At 46.8% G+C, this 21,072-nt stretch overlaps 1 long non-coding RNA gene across 1 annotated transcript in view; it reads right to left on the bottom strand.

Moving 5' to 3' along the window:
- Positions 1–2,474: 2,474 nt before the first annotated feature.
- LOC146830923 (uncharacterized) overlaps positions 2,475–21,072 on the bottom strand; it is a 40,996-nt gene continuing 22,398 nt past the window's right edge. The window contains exon 3 of the long non-coding RNA XR_014961499.1: positions 2,475–4,127. This is a non-coding gene — a long non-coding RNA (uncharacterized LOC146830923). The remainder of the gene's footprint in view (positions 4,128–21,072) is intronic.

Raw genomic sequence — 21,072 nt, 5'->3', positions numbered from 1 at the left:
AAATCCAACACTGGCATCAGTGAGGATTTATCAAGACAGGATGTTTGGTACCAAAGATCTTAGAAATCAGTGAAGCCATCATGGAGCTAGGAAATCTGTGTTGACAAGTATCCAGCCCATGCACTCTTTATGGGTTCCCTGTGCACCTACAACATCTAAGAATATACTGGACATTGTAGGGGCATATCTGCTCATGCTGATATTCCCTCACATAGGGCATAGGGCACCCTGCCATGGGGCCAAAGACCTGCAGTAGGGGTGACTTACCTATAGCTTATGCAGTGCATGGGTGGGATGACACACAGGGCTGTGTGCCATGTCAACTCTTCAGATTTATCTGCACCAAGACACCCATCCTGCAATGGCAGAGTGCATAGCCTTTGTGAGGGGTCCCTGGGATTGCATAACCAGTGCTGCAGCCCCAGAGGACCCTCTTCAGTATCCACGCCCTAGGTAACAGGAGTACCATTCACTAGAGTCTTACAGGGGTAGCTGAAATGGTGCCAATCATGGTACCATGTTTGGGGAAAGAGATCTGGCACTGGAAACCCAGTTAGGCAGGCACACAGTGCATTTATAATTCGAAATCACATCAGGCAAAAAGTGGGGGTTAACTATGCAAAAAGAAGCACTTTCCTACATGATCCCACCAATCGAAAGAGGATGACACTAACCTTTCTTTAGACAGTCTCATCTTCTAAGTGAAAGAACCTAGAAAGGCCACCTGCATTGACATGGTCAGTCCCAGGTCTATGTTCTACTGTAAAGTCCATTCCCAGCAGGGATATGGACCCCCTTAACAATGTGTGGTTTTCTCCTTTCATCTGCATGAACCATCAGAGAGGTCTGTGGTCAGTTTGGACAAGTAAGTGAGTACCAAACAGGTAGTGTCTGAGCTTCTTTAGGGACCTAATCACAGCACAGTATTCCCTCTCTATGGCACTCCAACACTGCTCTCTGGTAAGAAGCCTACTGCCTATAAAAGCAACAGGTTGGTCATGGCCATCATTACTGGTCTGGGATAGGACTGCTTCTATCCCATTTTCAAAGGCATCTGTCTGCACTATGAAATGCTTTGTGTAATCTGGAGCTTTTATAATGGGTGCTGAGCACATTGCTTCTTTCAAGGTGTCAAAAATATCAAGAGTGACTGATCACTGTCCAGTTAACCTTTTTGGGCATTTTCTTAGAGGTCAATACTGTAAGGGGGATCACAATGTATCCATACCGCTGTACAAACCTCCTGTTGTTCCCAGTCAAGCCAAGGAATGCCCTGACTTGGGTCTGGGTGGTTGGAGCTTCCCAATCCAGGATGGTATAGATGTTGGGATGTGGTGGCTGAACCTGGCCTCCACCCACAAGGTGGCCCAAGTATACAATCTTGTGCTGCCCTTTCTGGTACTTGCTGCATTGACAGTGAGGCCTGCACTCTGTAGAGCCTACAGGACCTTTTGGAGGTGGATCAGGTGATCCTGCCAGGTGGCGCTGCAAAATAGGATTCCAATCCAGCAAAGACTTTATTCACCAACCTCTGAAAGCTGACAGGGGCATTCATCAAATGAAAAGGGATCACAGTGACCAGGAAGTGCTCATCTGGAGTGGAAACAGATTTTTCTTTTGCTCCAGGGGTCAGACCTCTCTGCCAGTACCCTGATGTGAGATCAAAGGCACTCAGATATGTTGCTTCCCCCTACCTGTCAATCAGTGCATCAGCTCTTGGAATTAAATGGGCATCTGTGTTTGTGACTGCATTGAGGCCCATGTAGTCCACACAAAACCTCATTTATTTTTTTCGCCCTGGGAATGACTAAGTCAACTGGGCTGGCCCAGGGCCTCGCCGAGGGTTCAATTTCACCCAACTCCGCATATTGCTTACCTCAGATTTGATGCTTTCTTTGATCTGATCAGGCTGCATGTATATTTTGACTTTTGACATGTAGGCTGTCACCAGTGTCCACATCTTGTGTACACCAGTTATTTTGACCAGGGCTCAAACAAAAGAGCTCAGCAAACTGATTTAGGACTTGCCTGAAATCAATATGCTGTTGGGCAGTGAGGGTGTCTGGAAAGACCACTCTATCAACTGACCCATCTTTAGGGTTGTGTGAAAGGAGATCACGGAGTGGCTCACTCTCTGCCTCCTGTTCCTTATCTGTAACCATAAGCACGGTCACATCAGCCCTGTCATTGTAGGGTTTAAGGTGATATACATGTATTTCCCTCTGGTCATTTCTACATGTGCCAAAGAAAAATAAAAAGGCCCTTTTCTCTTAAGGATAAGGTAGGGCCTAGTCCATTTGTCCTGGAGGGCCCTAGGTGCCACAGGCTCCAAAACCCATACCTTTTTCTCTGGTTGTAACTCTGTTAAATGGTAGCGGCAGTTTCAGTCGGTATCCTTTCAAGTATTTGCCCGGCGGTAATCGCCTCTCATACCACTCGATAATTTACCAATAAAAGAGGCAGGCGCCGGAGACTGGAAGGCAGGAAACAAAGTTTTATTCCGTCGGAGCAGAACACATCAGATCAGACAGCAAGGTATCGTCACAAGGTGCTCTAACTGCATCTCTGAGACCTGGTCTCTTATACACTGGTTTATTGCTTTATTACACATAGTACATTCTTGAGATTCCCTTGATGTACGGGGGAATATCCCCTGAAGCCCCGGTTCAGATCCGTTCCCACACATAGATACAGTAGAAGTTCCCACCCCACCCACAGTAGGAGATGGCTATTGCGCAGCAGGGTATTCCGCCAATTCCTGGGGGTGTGCGCGACCGGTCGGGTCTCAGGGAGTAGGGGCTTTGATCTACTGTAATCCCTTTGATGTGGGGTGTTTCCCTTACAGTAGGGGCAATAAACTGCATCCGCAGGGCTAGGTGATGGCCTGGGACCAGTTCAGACAATGGGGCGCAGAGGAAGGGGGTTATCAAAGGAGAGGCATGACCATGTATAGGTTGTCGGTCGGAAGTGGTTCCGTAGCAGGGTCGCGCAGAAAGAGAGGGTTTATGGCCTGTATGAGAGAGCGGGGGTGGCCAGCGCGCGGGGGATGCTCGCAGCGCCAAGGGGACCGCGCTGGCGATTGACAATGAGTGGGGAGAGAGTGGGGTGCCTAAAATGGCGGCCGTGCATTCGCTGTGCGTGGCGCTGGGGAGAGGCAAGATGGCGCAGATAATGTTCAGTTTGCAAGCTAAATTTCCACAGTCCTCCCTTTTAACATATCTCGCCAGCTTGTCAGGCCAATTTTCACCTTTGTTAGCCTTTCAGTTACAGTATCGTCAATGTTCGTCATACATTTAAAGATACAGAGTCTTTAGGGTAGGCAGGAGTAATCTGACACATTTGTACATTGTCTCATACAGTTTGATAAAGTAGGCGAGGAGGAAGTACATTCAAAGTTGCAGTATAGTCGTGTACATGGCTGGTGTTGTATGAATGTTACTATACAAAGTTACATTTTCTTAACTTCTCAGTGTACAGTCGGAAGTGATTGATGCAACATCATGAAAACTTGATAAGAAGATAGTTAATATAATAAGGTGGTTGGGAGAGGATTTTCAACTTTGCCATGGGTTCTTCTTTCCAGTGTCCTTGTTTTATAAAGAGCTATCACTGGTAAGCTCTCATTGTTGTTCTTCTTTCGTTGGCACTGTTGAGCACCGGCGGTGGAGCTAAGGTCCAGCTCAAATCCGATTTCTCACGTGGCAGGGTGTGACCACTCACTGTTCTTTGATCACAGTCCTGTTCCTTAACACAGTTCACCACAGGTACTTTGAGACAGGGTGCCGGCCTTTTGTTCCTCGGTAGTAGGTCAAAGTCATAGTCCAAATGAAAGAGGAAGAGAGAATGGGGTGGCGTGGGATCAGATCAAAAATGCGGACCAAGGAGAGCAGAATCTTTCAGCACTGGGCCCATCAATCGGGCCCGACGGGTTGAGACTTCAGGCACGCTGGTCAGTGAGCAGGGGCCTCGATGTAGCCCTTCGCGCTTATCGTTCTGATAATGGTGTCTCGTCTCACACCCTTTTTGCTTCGTCGCTTCCCCCTTGGTCGATGTCATAGATGCTTTATGATCCGCAGCCAGACTGTGCGTCACGTCCGACCCCTCTCTTCCGATGGCTGCAGGTTATCCTTGAATAGGTTATAAGAAACGAAAGTCTTAGAGATTTTGGCAGGGAAGACATTTACATACTTCATTCTCTCTCCCAACCACTGAGTAGTTGCGGAAATGCTCTTATCTGTTACTATATGATTGGTGTCTATTAACTCTGATGTTAATGTGCGTGTTACTAATCTATTAATTACTGCTGTGGTGCAGGGTTCTGTGGGTGTCCCTGTCCATCGTCTGGCCTTCTAGGTGTCAGTTTCTGCGCCCTATAATACAAGGTTTGGTAATACCCGTAAGTGCGAGGTGCTACGGTCATGCGTTCACGAGTATCCTTTTCATACAGTAGGTGACCCTTTATCAGTTTAAAACAGGGCCATCAGCTGTTTCGTTCGGGATACTCTGAGACGGCTAGTATAGGGCTGGAGTTATCTTTGGGAGAACAGGGTGCTTTAGACATTCTATTTCGGGCTAATTGGTCAGGGGTAATTCTGGGCGGTGGAGATGGTGTCCTTTAAGAACAAAAACCACTGACATATAGTCCCCGGGTTGAGGGTCAGATTGGGAGACATCAGTCGTCTTACCTGTCCTTTCCTTCTCAGCCGATTAGGTTTAACGTTCGCAAAAAGGAGAGGTAGTAACGTGGTAAAGTATGGTCGTTTTTGTTTCTGTCAATTTGTTCGAACACCACCGTGTTCAGGCCAATTATACACTTACCAAAGAGGTGTATGTCGTTAATTTATTCAAGAAGAAAGAGGGCAAGAAAGAGCCTTTTGCGAGGGAGGGGGAGAGAGAGTGAGAGAGAGAGAGAGAGAGAGAGAGAGAGAGAGAGAGGGAGAGAGAGAGAGAGAGAGAGACGCGTGCATCAAGTAGGCTATTTCGGCATACATACGACACAAAACGAGAGAGAGAGAGAGATGGGTAAGATAATAGGCCACTTGGTGCACACACAACATGGAGTAGCATGGGTCTGTTCCATGTAAGAAAACACAAGCGGGGAAAAGACATAAATTCGGTGGTCACGTACACACAAATGCCGGATAGGGTGTGACAGTACATGCATCAAGACGGAGACTCAGGGCTGCGTTGAGCACGGGGACCTCTCCTTTCCTGTCCTCTATTCCTATGCATGCTGCGTACCTTTAGTATTTTGTAGTTTATCTTATGGGTTGTCTGACCCTTTATTCTCCTCCCTTTGATCGGTGGACGAGCACTTCAATCATACAATGACGCTCTCTTCAAGTGACCCAAACATGAAATGCATACACATTCATATCGTATAATCGTAGTACACACGCATAATCGTATCATACAGTTTTTCATGTTCCCAATGGTGGTCTGTAATTTTACGCACTATCTCACAACGTTTGTCTATGTTTTCCCTGATATTGAACTTGGTGCGGTCCATGTCCACTCCACTTTTCAGTCGGAACTTCGTCGTGACCTATAGAGGGGAAAATAAGAGGGGAGGGGAGGTGCAGTATTCAAAATACCCCAGCGCGCGCAGACACGAAAGGTTCTACCTACCATGTACCAGGCTAGCCGCAGGGGTGGGTAATACCACGGACCTATTATTCTTTAGTTCGAGGCAAAGATGCTCTAGTTCATTCATCTCCTAAATTCGGGTTCCCTGGTCGTGCATGTATTTCTCAATTGGTCGTGTATTATGGTGCAGGATACCATACCTTGCGTGCGACATATACCTTAAGTTATAGTTCATTATTGATTTGACAATTCTTGGAAAAAAAAGGGGCAGGCGTGATGGGTACAAATTCCGTTAAACAAAAATATTTTAGGCAAATTGAGTCCGTATTATCTGTATGCTTTCGCTTAGGAGTGACAATCTTTTATTTAAAAGAGAAACCTTCAACAACCCAGATGATTAGTCATGACACTGATTCCGTAATTCCTTTTTAAGAAGCCCTTTATTTAAAACAATGTCAGTGTAGAAATACGGGCCTACAGCCGCTATAGGCCGGCCACGGTGCGAGAGGCGTCGAGCAACATGAGCAACACTAGATTAACATAAAAATCGGTTCCCCCCTCTCCCCCACCATCATGTGTGAAAGCATCGCATACATATATATATATATCTCTTTTTAACACAAATGTCACGTGACTGGAACGCCACAAGGAGTTGTAGGCCACTCCTACATCAGCGCCATCTTAGGGCGGGGTCGGGCCAGTGCACAGTCTAAGTCTTTCCATGAATTAGCAGTTGAACCAGAATTCCTTTCGGTAGTTCGAGAACTTTCGTTGGCGTCAACTTTGCGTCAGCATGGCGTCACTGCAACCTTGTAGCAATGCCATGGTTCGCTCTTAGGGCGGGGCGGCAGGCGGGTTCTTCCGCCGACGTTTTACTTTTTCACTGCACCAAGCAGAGGCAAGGTGGCCGTCGCCCGGGGGGGCAAAAGAGCAATGGTGGTGGTTTTGTCCTTACCGGAAGTCCGCAGGAGTCGAATGTCAAATGACTCCAACCAATTCTGCAAGGCTGAGGGGAGCGTTCTGTCAAGGGTGGGGCCCATGCCCTAGCAAACGAGCTTTCGAGTCCAGAATTGTCTCACGGTGGGCCAGGCCTGGAACCGGAGGGGTCAACCGCCGGAGTTCAAGGGCAGCAGTAGCAGCAGCTCTTCGGTACGGCTATCGGAGAGGGGCCAACAGCAGCTACAGCGGCAGTTCAGATGGTATTGCCACCGGAGTGGTTCCAGTAGCAGCGACAACAGCAGTTCGGATGGTATCACCACCGGAGTGGGCCCCTGCTTACTTGGCTGCGGGGGCCCACTCCCCGCGTCGGGTGCTAGCGGCAGTCCTGGTGAACCCTGTGCTTGGGTGGTTGCCTGGCGGCCGCGTGCAGGGGTGCCGGCTCAGCCAAACGGCGAATGAAGTGGCAGGGCGCAACTCAGCTGGCTGACGTGTGAAAGATGCGGTTGGGGTGCCCTCATCTGCTGGCGAGCCTCCACCTGGGGAGGTGGGGGAGGCCCGTCCGCGTCGCCTCCCCCCGCCAGGGCACCCTCCGTTATTGAAGGAAGAAGTGAATGGGAAGATCCGCACAGCGTGCCAGGGTGAAATTCAGCAGGCCGATGAAAAAGATGGCTGGGTGCAGCTTAGCTGGCCGGCGAATCAAAGACGGTTGGGTGCAGCTTAGCTGGCCGGTGAGTCAAAGACGGTTGGGTGCAGCTTAGCTGGCCGGTGAGTCAAAGACTGTTGGGGTGCCCGGCGAGCCTCCACCTGGGGAGGTGGGGGAGGTCCGTCCGCGTCGCCTCCCCCCGCCAGGGCATCAGCCCTTATTGAAGAAAGAAGAAAGAAGACGGGTAGGCCCGTACAGCATGGCGGGCTCCGCCTTGGTGTTGCCCGAACTTCGGCGCTTCGTATAGCCTCCGGCCTATTCGCACAGTCGCCCGCCACTGATGTCAAGGGATTTTTGCATGGCTTTTATAGCCCAAAGTCAACTAAAAGGGACCGCCCAAAACAGGCCAATGTTGCAACTTCGAGGAAGGAGAGGCGAGGACGGTGTCACGTGGACGTAAATGCTTTGGGATGCAGGTCGTAGCAGACTGTCATGTAAATAGTTGTTTAAAACATGTTCTAACCTGTTCATTTTGCCGGAATGTTGTTATACTTATAAGTTATTAAAAAGTTTGACCATACTATTTTGCTGGAGCGTTGTACGTATCAGCGATCTAGTTAGCGTATTCGGAAAATGGCGTTGTTCGATTGCACGTGATCCTAATCAAGTGTGGTGACGTTGATGGTGGGTATCAACAAACTTCCTGTTGTGCCCATTGGGGTCCCTATTTTTGTTCAGTTCCAAAAGGACCGGGCACTGGGATTTCCAGTGTCCGAACCCTCTACAGAACGCACATTGATTCCCATCTAAGTCTCTTTGTCCGTTGTAGGGTGTAGGTGTATGGTCTCTAGGGGGTGGCTTTCTAGGGGCGGTTGGTTGGTAATTCTCTTTCGGGGGTTCCCTTCCCATGGTCACCCCTTGAAACTTTGCTATCATGACCCTCTCCTTTAATTCCTTTTTCTTCTTTTCTGACGCCCTATCATTCTCGTTCTTCTGGTTTTCGTAGTATTGGGCCATCTGGAGAATTGCTGCGGGTTTGGAGGCTGCCCAACTACTCTCGCTGGTCTGTAGTTTCTGGGAAACTTCTGGCGACAGACCCTTTACATAATTCTGGACAAAAAGGTGATGTCCGGTTGCGGTGGTCATGTCTTGGCCACTGTAATCGGAGAACACAGTCTCGAATCGGGAGAAATATTCAGACACATCCTCCTGGGGTTTCTGGCGGCAAGCCGTCACTATCGACCAGTCTACCTTTCTTTCTGGGATTAGAGTCTTCAGCTTTTGTACAATCTTGTCTGGGAGCTCTAAGATGGCCTTCGGGGGTTTCTGTCCTGGTTCTCGCTGTTTATCTATGGTATCGAGTTGTACCCAGGTATATCCGAACGGCTCAGCGTGGTCGACTTTCCGGATTTGTTTCCACACATCAGCCGGCAGGCATAGCCCAAAGAACAAGTCGATATCTGCTAACGTCATTATCGTTGAGCCCAAGGCTGTACCCAATTCAGTGTAGAAGGCAGTCGGGTTCTTTCTCAAGTCGGGTAGAGTCTTTCTAAAGGTCAAAATATCTTGCCGGTCCCACGGCTGGTAGACCCAGTTATATACAACCCTTCCCTTCGCATCTTGGTGGTTGATGTCGTCGTGTGTTCCCTGACCCCGTGGGGGGACCCAGTAGGGGGCAGCTTCTTTAATGGGCATCATGGCATCGGACCTTCCTCCCTGGGGCTTAGTTGCTATGGGGGTTTCTGTTTTGGTGGTCTGTCCATGTTCTTTAAGGTGTCGGTAGACCTCGAGTGTACGAGTGAAGAGGTTCGCTACATCGCCCTCTCTTTCTTCCCCAATGTCTACCTTCCTATATAGGGCCGCTAAGCCTTCGGGACCTTTATCGTGGTACCTATCCTCATATGCATTCAGGGCGTGATAACAGAGCCGTACGACGAAGTGTCGTCTGCGGCTGTCGGCATACGAGTTATACACGTCTGTTATATACTCCTCACTTTCTTTTCGTTCCACCAGCGTCCCTACTATCTTGTCAATTCCTGCTCGTTCATCCTTAGTTAATCGATTCATTCTGGTGGACTCTTTCTTTCCTATCTCATGGTCGTCTGGCGTTGTAGTCGACGTTGGGTTCGGCACAAGAGGCTCAGCCGGCGCGGAGGCCGTGAGGGCCGAGGCCCCTGTACTGCTTTCGCTCGTGTTCGGGGGTTGTGGGTGTTGCACTATTGATTGGGAGGGTGCATACGGAGGGGGCATGTAAATGATCGGGGGACCTAACAGTAATTCGTCATTCGTTCGCTGCTTGGAGGACAACTCAGGGTAGAGCAGAGAAGGGGTCCTAACAGCGTACTGGCCTGAGGTTTCGGGCTCCTGTCTTAGTTTAGTTTCCCTTCTCTCCTTTATGTCTTCTTCTAACTTTCTAGCGGCAAGGTGAGCTGCCTTTCGTAATTCCTTTTCTGCTTTTACTTCTTCCCTCTTTTTCCGTTGCGTCGCTTCTTTGCGCCACATGCCAATACTGTCAAGCATAGTAGGCGTCGTCTTATTGCTACGCAGAGCTATTTCTAGCGCTTCTATCTTATGGTCGTCGAAGGATCCCATCAGTGGCCACTGACTTTCGGGGTCCTTCTTGGTATATTTATGCCACAGCTTGCTATAGGCTACGGCGACTAGTCCATATTTAGTGAACATGTCCTTATTAGGGGTGCCTTCCAGTGGAGCCGGGTGGTTCACCTCTAATAAGCGGTCCGGGCAGAACCAACTACCAATCAGTGGGGAGAAGATAGGCATGACGGGTTTCAACGGGGACAAAAGTCAGCACTACCTATCTTTTCACTGCTTGCAAAGACTAGACAGAATATCTCTATTCTTCGTTATTTGTAAGCAGAGAATACCTCCAAAGAACCAATATCGAACAACTAGTGTTCGGACAATCAATCAATCAATCAATGGGGAGATAAAGATAGGCACGACGGGTTTCAACGGGGACAAAAGTCTGCGTTACCTACCCTTCACTATTTGCAAAGACTAGACAGAATATTCCTATTCTACGTTATTTGCAAACAGAGAATATCTCAAAAAGCACTATTCTTCAAAACAATCAATGTTCGGACAATCAATCAATGGGGAGATAAAGATAGGCACGACGGGTTTCAACGGGGACAAAAGTCTGCGTTACCTACCCTTCACTATCTGCAAAGGGAGAGAGAGAGAGAGAGTATTTCTACTCCTCCCCGTTTGTAGACAGTGAATATCTCAAGAAGAACAATCAATGAGCAATACTAGAATTTCCAAAGCTTCAAACAATCAATCAATTATTTCTCAATTTGTCGTGTATCACGACCTTACCCGGACCGCGTGGACAGTTTCTCGTCTTCCGCCTCCAGCGCCCGATCGTCCTCTACTCTCCGTATTTGCCGCGGCACTCCTGATGGTTCCCAGTCAGGACCGTAGATCACTCGAGAGAGGTCTGCTCGGAACCAGTGAAGTTCGGATGATCGGCTGCCAGACGAGGGTCTATTGGGCAGGAGCTCTCCCGATCGTTGCAGTCGTTCACTCTGTCGTCGGGACCTCTCCCACTGGATCCACGTGTCGCTGATGGGCCCCACGTTTGGGACGCCAATTGTTAAATGGTAGCGGCAGTTTCAGTCGGTATCCTTTCAAGTATTTGCCCGGCGGTAATCGCCTCTCATACCACTCGATAATTTACCAATAAAAGAGTCAGGCGCCGGAGACTGGAAGGCAGGAAACAAAGTTTTATTCCGTCGGAGCAGAACACATCAGATCAGACAGCAAGGTATCGTCACGAGGTGCTCTAACTGCATCTCTGAGACCTGGTCTCTTATACACTGGTTTATTGCTTTATTACACATAGTACATTCTTGAGATTCCCTTGATGTACGGGGGAATATCCCCTGAAGCCCCGGTTCAGATCCGTTCCCACACATAGATACAGTAGAAGTTCCCACCCCACCCACAGTAGGAGATGGCTATTGCGCAGCAGGGTATTCCGCCAATTCCTGGGGGTGTGCGCGACCGGTCGGGTCTCAGGGAGTAGGGGCTTTGATCTACTGTAATCCCTTTGATGTGGGGTGTTTCCCTTACAGTAGGGGCAATAAACTGCATCCGCAGGGCTAGGTGATGGCCTGGGACCAGTTCAGACAATGGGGCGCAGAGGAAGGGGGTTATCAAAGGAGAGGCATGACCATGTATAGGTTGTCGGTCGGAAGTGGTTCCGTAGCAGGGTCGCGCAGAAAGAGAGGGTTTATGGCCTGTATGAGAGAGCGGGGGTGGCCAGCGCGCGGGGGATGCTCGCAGCGCCAAGGGGACCGCGCTGGCGATTGACAATGAGTGGGGAGAGAGTGGGGTGCCTAAAATGGCGGCCGTGCATTCGCTGTGCGTGGCGCTGGGGAGAGGCAAGATGGCGCAGATAATGTTCAGTTTGCAAGCTAAATTTCCACAACTCCGCCATAGCAACCTTTTGATCATATCAGAGCTTCTAGAACTCATGGCTGTCCTCAAGTTTATAGTTTGTGTTCAGCCATCCTTGATTAAAGGCCAAGTACATAATCCACAATGGTTTGCTTTAGTTCCTGTAGGGGTCTCTCCCATCTTTCCTGAACAATACAGAGGGACCCTCTTACAGGGTGTCCAAACAAAAGTTCAAAGGGGGCAAAACCTACTCCCTTTTGTGCCACCTCACTGTAAGCAAAAATCAGACATGGTAGCAAAACATCCCAACTCATTCTAAGTTTTTCAGGGAGTCCATCAATCATTTCTTTTTTGGGTCTTGTTAAATCGTTGAAGAAGCCCATATGTTTGCGGAAGGTATGATGTAGTGAACCTATAAGTCACCCCACACTCAGCCCACTTGTGTTTTGAGTATGCAGACATACATTTTTTCCTCTGTGTGATACTATCTCCTTAGGAAAGCCAAGCAAGCAGCGCCTTGACCACTGCAGGTGCAGTGGTGGTCCTTAGAAGAATTGCCTCAAGGTACCTGATGAAATGATCCACTACCACCAGAATAAATGTATTCCCTGATGCTTTTGGAGGGTCAAGGAGACCAGCATTGTCAATCCCTTCCTTCCAAAGGGTACCCCAACCACTGGAAGTGGAATTAAAGGGGTCTTCAGGTGGCTACCAGTCTTTCCACTGGTCTGACAGGTGGAATAGGAGTTGCAAAACTCCTTCACCTTCTGAGATATTCCTGGCCAGTAGAAGTGATTGACTAGCCTACTCTAGGTTTTTGTCTGGCCAAGATGTCCAGCTTGGGGAAGGTCATGGGCAAATATTAGGAGAAATGCTCTAAACATCTGCCACTCTCCCAGTGGCACAAGGTTTGGGGTCGCTGGTCTCAGTTTATAGGAGTCCCTCCTCCCAATAGGTCCTGTGGGAACAACTGACACTTACCTTTTCCTGATCAGCAGCTTGCTACCTCAGGCTTTCAAGAGTGGGACAAGTTCTTAACCCCTGGCACAGATCTTTCCTAGAGGGTCCCCCTGGACCTAAGAGCTCTGCTTTGTAAGGTCCAAGCTGCTGAGGCTCTGTTACCCCTGGGGCTGACAAGTTTTCTCCCCATAGAGAGGGGACTTGGTCTGGTGTCTGTCTTGAAGCTGGTTTCTCAGACTTCCTGTCCTTCTCCCTTGGAAGTTGGTCCATAATAGGCTTCAACATTTCTTTTTCACCCTGGGGTTTGCTTTGTGCTCCCATTTTTACACACACCCATTCAGGTATTCCCAGCATTGCTGCATGGGTTTTCCTCTCTACCTCAGCTCATGCCCAAATCATTTCCAAGTGAACAATGTACAGGGATAGCAGGAGATACCACTACCCTTTTGAGGCCACTAACCCCTCCCCAATCTAAGGTCACCAAGGCCATTGGGTGCTCCTTAGCCTGATTATCAGCAGTGAGTACTGCATAGGTCTGTCCAAGGAGATATTGGTTTGAGGACACCAGTGGCTCAGCCACCATGGTGATGCTGGCACCAGTGTCCCTCAGGGCATCCACCCTAATCCCATTGATTTTTGTCTCTTGTCTCTCAAGGTTACTGGACCGGACAGTCAGGGTAGCTACATTGACCCTTCCCTCTGAGACTATAGTTGCCTCAGTGAGCACCTTGACATGGTCAGGGCTCACCTGTGATCCCATCTGGAGACTCACAATTGCATTTATTGCAGGTGTGCTAGAGGCATTCTTTTTGTTTTTACAGGTAGGGTCTCCAGTTCTGTGTCCAGGTATCTTGCAATCAAAACACCAAGCCTTCTTGGGATCCCAGTTCTTACCCTGGTACCCATCCTTGGACTGTGAAGAGTTTCTGGGCCCACCCTCCTGAACAGTTCTTTGGTGCCTGAAGACGACTCATTTTTGTTTTCCTCTTTTTTGGTCACCATCTTTCCCTTTGGGTGGGGGCGGGGGCGTCTTTTGGGCTTTTTCTTTTGGTTACCCACACCAGTGGTAGTTTTAGTCACCCTTGTCGTGTCCCAGTGGTCTGCCTTCTTCCTCAGCTCTAGAAGAAAAGGTGGACCTACGTCTGCCAGATGCTGATATAACTTCTCATTGTAACACTTACTTAAAAGATGTTCCTTCATAATTAAATTGTAAAACCCTTCATAGTCATTCACATTGTTACCTGTTACACAACGACCTAGTGTTTTCACAGAAAAGTCAACAAATTCCATCCAGGATTGACTCTGGGTTTTTCGAGTCTCCCTGAATCTTCTTCTATACACCTCAGTGGTGTGTCCAAAGCCTTCAATCAGGGTACCCTTCATGAGGTCATAAGACTCAGCATCTTTGTCAGGCAATGTCAGGAACCTACCCCTGCATTTTCCTGAGAATAGTTCCCACAAGAGAGAAGCCCAATTTTTCTGGCTACTTTTCTTGCTATATAGATTCTCTCAAATACTGTGAACCATTTGGCTCTGGGTGATCTTTCTCAAACTGAGCTGTCAGTTGTCTGAGCTATTTTGTCTTGGGACTTTTGCCTGGTTGATACCATAGCCCTTAAAGAGAGCCCTACACTGAGCATGACTCAGGTCCATGTAAGGAGTCTGGTTGAGCACATGAGTTTGGTTACAGTATGAGGAATTATTTTACTAAAGTTGCCCTCACATAGGACATGGGGCACCCTGCCATGGGGCTAAAGGCCTGCAGTAGGGGTGACTTACCTATAGGTTATGCAGTGCAATGGTGGGATGGCACACAGGGCTGTGTGCCATGTCAACTCTTCGGGTTTTTATCTGCACCAAAACACACAGCCTGCAATGGCAGAGTGCATAGCCTTTGTGAGGGGTCCCTGGGGTTGCACAACCAGTGCTGCAGCCCCAAAGGACCCTCTTCAGTAGCCACGCCTTAGGTATTAGCGGTCCCATTTACTGGAGTCCTCCAGGGGTAGCTGAAAGGCTGCCAATCATGATACAGTGTTTGGGGAAAGAGATCAGGCACTGGGAACCCGGTTAGCAGCGGCCCAGTGCACTTACAGTTTGAAATCACTTCAGAAATCAGGCACAAGGTGGGGGCTAAATATTCAAAAAGAGGCACTTTCTTAAAGGGCAACTGAGGGGAGAGCGGCCTGATATCAAGATGGTCTAGCCCCACTCAATTTTTTAAAACTATTTCTGACATCCACTAGACTTTCTGCTCCCTGAGTACAGATTTTGGATAAATCCTCCAGTTTTTCTCATGGGGAATTTGGCAGTAGGAGGTCAGAAATAGTATAATGTCCCTTATGGGACTGGTCTCCCAGGGAAATAGCTTGGTGGTAAACACCCCCAATCTGCATCTCAGGTTGATTAGAACACTGTTGGAGCTTTACGACGGGGATGGGAGTAAAAGTCATATGCTTGGATGAACTGTCTCACCTCACCTATCCCATATTTTTGTTTCTGAAAATATCCATGGTATTTAATGGGCTTTCTGTCCCCAGGGAAGGCCGAACAACCATTCAGACCATTATTGCATGTGGCAGGGACTCTCTGCCTTTTTTCCTAACATACTATCCCTGGTGTCCAGTAGGCTATCTTCTCTCCTGGAAGGGGTAATAGAGGTAAAGCCCCAAATCACTGCCTACATGGGGGCTCAAAGACTGTTATTCTGTTTTGGGGGGAGATCTTACCCATGTTGCTCCCCCACTGAAAAAACGCAGGGTGTCTAGTGGGTAGATCTATGCTTGGAGATCGACATCAAAGGGTGATCATTGGCAATGATGTCATCTTGGAATTGAACATAGACTGATCTTGCAGATAAATGGTAGGAATGTGATGGGACATAGTTGGCAAGGTCATGAGGGTCTGGTGTTGGTGTTCTTAGGATTGTGAGCATCTGACCTTTCTTAAGCGCTTCTGGAAAGATGCCTTGAGTGAGAGGTCTATTGACAAGGGTGAATAGGGCTGCCAGAACATCCCAAGAGAGAGCTTTGAGTAACGATTAGGTTAGGACATCACCTTCATAAGATTGGTGTTGGAAGGTAGATTATTAGTAGGGGTAAGATTACACCTATCACTAGCAATAAGGCCACCAACGCAATATAAGGTCCTGTCAAAGTCTCAAAACATAAGCCCCTGGCTCAACTCTTGTCCAGCAGACCGGTATGTAAAGCATTTAAAAACACCAATGCATTAAATAAGTAAAACAGAACACACAATAGAAATCCCACAACAGTTTATAAAAACAGGAAACCTGCTTATCTGTAAATTTCACCAAAACAAACATCCAATATAGGGAACCGGTGATATGAATTTTTCAATATTAAACACTTTCTCTGCTTAAAAACATATAGTTCCTAATTAGGACATCTGGTTGCGCTTAACCGGTACAAATTCAAAGTTTGAGGTCGACCGCTAAGAATGAATTCTTTCTGGAGGATTTTCTCTCGACTTCGTATGGTCCCCTCCAGCAGCCCGATTCTGATGCAACGTTATCACATTGCTTCTCTGTAAGGCCCTGATCAATTCCTGGAAGTCTGGATCTCCAGAGTTTTCAGCAGGATGAACCTGAAATCCAGGTTGGGTTGTGGTTGAAGGCAGCCGGTTTGACTCAAGTTGGTCCCCTTATGGATTATTTTCCAAAAGTTGCTCCAAACGTCTTCAAACTTCTAGAACTTCTTCCTGAAGTTCCTCTTGAGGGTTCAAAGTGTCTAACACACACATCCAAGGGTCTAGAATCTCTGAGATGGTCTACAATTCCCTCAATACACCTGGCCAAATCCTTAACAGTTTACTGTACACACTCCAGGCTTGGGACATCTTGAGGGAGAAGGTGCAGGGAAGTTCTGTTAACCTGTTTCTTTCAGGAAGTCCACTCCTTAATCATTTTTAAAGCAAGGCAACGTCTTCAAGGCTGTAGTTCCAAGTGTTGAGCAGGAGCAGTCCTGCAGGCTGCAATCCTTTGGGGTGCAGTCCTTCTTCTTGTTGTAATTTCAGGCAGCAGATATGAGTTGCTATGCAGCTCTCACATATTTATCCAATGATCTAGGGCAAAAGGCAGGAGCAACCCTGTTCAGTGAGGTGCAGGGTGCCACCCAAAAGCATGATAGCTTCCTTCAAAGTGTGCCATATTCTTGTCCCACAAAACACTGCACTTTAAAATTCAAGATGGAGAATTCCTCTCCAGGAGAGTAAGACCTGGCTAAACCAACCTATTGGTGTGCCTCATTTCTATTAACACTCCCCCTCCAGACCTTCTGCAAATTCCATTTTTGGGCCTGACATTTGGATGGGGGTACAGGAAGTGGGGGTAGACCTGCTGGCATTCCTTATTATCCCGCTCACTCTCTTTGAAGCCCAGTTTGCTTTATCCAGCCCCTATCCTGGCCTGTTCTCTGCAGCTTCAGAGCACCCCCATCAGATAACCTCTGCTGTATACAGGTCACTTATCACCTCATAAAAGCAGCTTGATTAAACATGTTAAGGCTGACCAATCAGGATAAGCTGCTAGAAGGCTGGATTAAGGCACACAGTAAAGAAAGTTCTAGTTATGATAAATCCAACAGTGGCAAGTAGTTGGGTTTATCATTACCAAACTTTTAAGTCATTGAATTACATTTTTGAGGTCTTCCCTAGCAATATCTTTACTTAAATAAAAATGTTCCCATGTTAGCCCATTGAGCTAAGTATCTGCAATGGGGAAAAACAACATTGACACGTTTTCCCTCACCAGGGCATATAAAACATCTTCAATATTGTCCCTGCTAATAGTTACATGGCACCCCACTCCTGAGGCACCTAGGGCAGAAAAATAAGGTAGATTACAACTTTGGGAGTACCTTTAATTTCAAAGTCGAAGTTGGATATAATTTACTTTTAAAGACAATCTGCAAAGCATGGCTGCCTTTAAAAATGACAGCAGTGCACCCACCAGAGCAGGAAATCTACTGGGCCTCTAAACCACCCTGCTCTATTATATACTTAGGATTTATATTTAGTTTGAATTCCCCTTGCCTTCTTATATACTAGGGATTTACAGGTGTGTGTCATTGCCAATTGTAATTATACCTAATTACCATAAACCATTTTAATCAGAAATGGCCCTGGGCCTGGTTAGTAGAGCTCAAGGCACAACCAGAGTCAGTTACAACTAGTATCAATCAAAAAATGGGGTTGATCAGGTAAAAAAGGATGACTTTCTCACAAGTGGCTTTGAGGGAGTTGATCATGTTGGTGATATCAGCAAGATTCAGGGCTTTGAAGGATTCTATGGGATGGGCATAAAAGATTAAGCAGATTGATGTTGGCAATGTGCTGTTGGTTATACTGTATTTTTTCACTTAAGAAGCGGTTGAAGGTTTGCCCTTTTCTGTAGCGTGAAGAATAGCTGGGTTTCGGAAGACATTGACGCATTTCTTAATTGTTTTAAAAAGTGTATGTTCTGCTTCTGTTGGTGCCTTCGTTGCTGGTGATGGTGAAGTACTTTGCTGTGACTCACGTGATGAGCTGTCTGCATGTTGCACATAGGTATTTCAGTAATAATGAGGTCATCAAGAGTTTTCTTCTTTTTCCAGTTACTTTCTTATCTAAGGATTGATAGTTTATTGTCAGCAAGGTCTTTAGAGTGCCAAGGTGCTGAAGGATTTGGCTTGCACTGCGATTCGGAGTGTGTTGGGTTTGTGACTTGCTGTACCACATTGAGTGTTGATGAGGTTGAAGAAGGTGTCTCTTGGGTTTTCTTTGAGCTTGTGTTGTCTGAGAGGTTGAAGGCACCCAAGAGGGGGCATGCGCATGTTGGATGGTCAAGGTGGTGGGGAGCTCTGAGAAATCATCCATTAAGTCCTTGTTCTGCCTAGGAGGCCTGCAAGTGAAATGGAATGTTGTCTAGATGTGGATGTGAATGTGGGGATGGCAGTAGTGGGCTCTGGGTTAGACACATGATTTTAACTTGCCTCGTAACCTCGCAGGCCAAAAGAAGTGATTCTCCAGCCTATGTCCGCCCTCTGCTGGAGACGGTGGGAGATGGGACATGTGAACAGTCAATTGAAGTAGAGTGCAGGTAGTAATTGATGTCAATTCTTGTGTAGAGAGATGATGGGAATTCCAGTGATACCGCTTCCTGTGCAGATGCATGATGGAAAATGAAGTCTTCTTGCCTAACTTCTTTTTTTAAGATGGTTTTGGCAGAAAATCAGTGATGTCTCTTCCTGTGCAAATGGATGATGGTAAAAAAGGATGGTCTCTCTATATTCCTTTTCCCCATCATATGTCACCATGTGCATCATCATTTGTGAGCTGCAATCAAGGGGTTTCATCCTGTTGGCATGCAAGGCACTCAAAGGGTTCCAGAGGCTTTCAAGATCTGCGAGGTAAATCACCTCACTATTTTTTCTTCTACCATGTAAGGCCTGATCAATCTATCTTGGAGTGTTCTGGGCTTACTAGTTCCATATCATAAGCTTTCTGCGTAGGCTGGTATTCAACTAGAGTCACCTTTGAGTCACCTTCTGATCATACCACTACATGATCAGCTCTTAACCCATCTCCAAATCTTTGGTGGACTTCTTCATATACTGGGCCATCTTGGGTCTCAAGGCCAGTACATAATCCACCAAATCTTGTGTGAGCTTCATGGGAGGTCACTCTCGCCTGTCTCTCACAAGACTAGGGGAGAGGAGTTGGCCTAACGGCTAGGGTGCTCGACCTCGGACCTGGGGAACTGGGTTCGAGTCTCAGTAACGACGCTGAGCATCCTCTGATTCTGGGCAAATCACTTAATCTCCCTGTGCCTAACAAAAAATTGAATGTGTGTCCTGATGTAATGTAACTAGTGCTATGTAAAGCGCTCTAATACCTGATTGGATTCGGGTCAATTTCGCGCTATATAAAACTCTGCAAAAAAAAAAAAGAGACTCAGGGAGTTTCCTGGTTTGGTGCCCAAACAACCGTTTGAAGGGACTGAAGCCAATTAATTTCTGTGGAACCTCACTATAGGCGACCATTAGGCATCTTAGCATGACATCCTACATACGCATAATGTGCTCCTTCATGGTATTGATATTGCCTGTCAGGGTCTTTTTGAATCTTTTCCCAAGCCCTTTGGTTTTGACTTGATAAATTGTAGAAAACTTGTAAGTAACTCAGTACTCATCCCACATGGATTATGCGAGGGTGATGGCTGGCATAAAGTTCAGAAGCAACCTCTGTCATAACCCTATTAGGGTAACGAATAGCCAACAGGACCTTGATCACCCTGGGTACAGTTGTCTCAGGATACCAGGTGGCGTGGTCTACCATCACCAGCATGAGTCCATTTCTAGGGATGGGAGTCACTTATGTAATTTGCTGTAGCATGGTTACATAAAACTACATCAAAAGTACAAGGAATTCCTTGTAACCTAGCATTTAGGAACTAAATGGATTTGAGCATGCATTTTGCTTTATGAGAATATCACTAAATGCTTCAGAACATAAACAGCAGCACCCAGTAACCGCTCACTAAGTTCTTTGTACCTGTGCTCCTGTTGTAGGAGTTTTGTGCCATATTACTCATAACTAAGGCTCCCTTTTTTCCTTTTTTACTGATTTTTACAGATGAATACAGGTAGAAAACATTTATTTTCTTGTCTGTATTTATTTTTAAATGTGGATAAAAACAGAAATTGGGTTACTTTTTGAGTAATTCTAAATACTGTCTGCCATGCCTGCCAGGCCGATAGCTGTGTGGATTGATAGGTAAGGGGACTAAAAAAGAAAGGAATTTTAGAAAAGAGGCTTTAACAGCAGTAGATATGCACAAGGTTGATACTGAAATTTGCATATTTTCCTTAAAGTACATTAATTTATCTTCAGCGGGCGTTTACAGCATTGAAACCTAGTAGGCATCCAAGCATGAGTGCATATTTACTGGTTAAATAAATGTGGAAATATACTAATTACAGCTTAATTTTTCCACAAAACCCAAATAAGTATGGATAAATACAGATAAAATTAGCAAAAAATAAATAAGGATAATTACAGACGGAAATGTCCAAAAAATAAATACCATAAAAACGGGAGCCCTACTCATAACTAAGCAAACTGGCATAATGTCTTCATTTTTGGTATTTATGTGTCAAAAGAAATCATTGAAATTATTCTGATTACTCCAGTGTAATTAATTTCACCCAGGCCTACCTATTTCCTGAAGTTGCCTTAAGGTCCTGGGGCCCAACAGTGTCAAAGCCTAGCCTCTCAAATGATGTTACTAAATTGGGGAAAGATCTGAAAGGAACATTATGCTTTCTTCCTCACTTGCTATTTACATGGCAAGTGATCCAAATGCAACAGAAGCCATCCACTTTCTTCATCATATGGAACAAGTACAATTGTTTGACCAATTTGACAAGGATTGTGGACCTACCAACATGTCTAGCCAAAAGGTTGTCATGAGCAATGACTAATAGGCAGCCCCAGGGAACAAACAATAGCCTAGTTGGTCCAAACCT

Source organism: Triturus cristatus, chromosome 5_1 (assembly GCF_964204655.1).
Source record: "Triturus cristatus chromosome 5_1, aTriCri1.1, whole genome shotgun sequence".
NCBI classification, from domain to species: domain Eukaryota; kingdom Metazoa; phylum Chordata; class Amphibia; order Caudata; family Salamandridae; genus Triturus; species Triturus cristatus.
The sequence above is the reverse complement of the archived record's forward strand: the minus strand, read 5'-3'. Positions and strand labels throughout refer to the sequence as shown.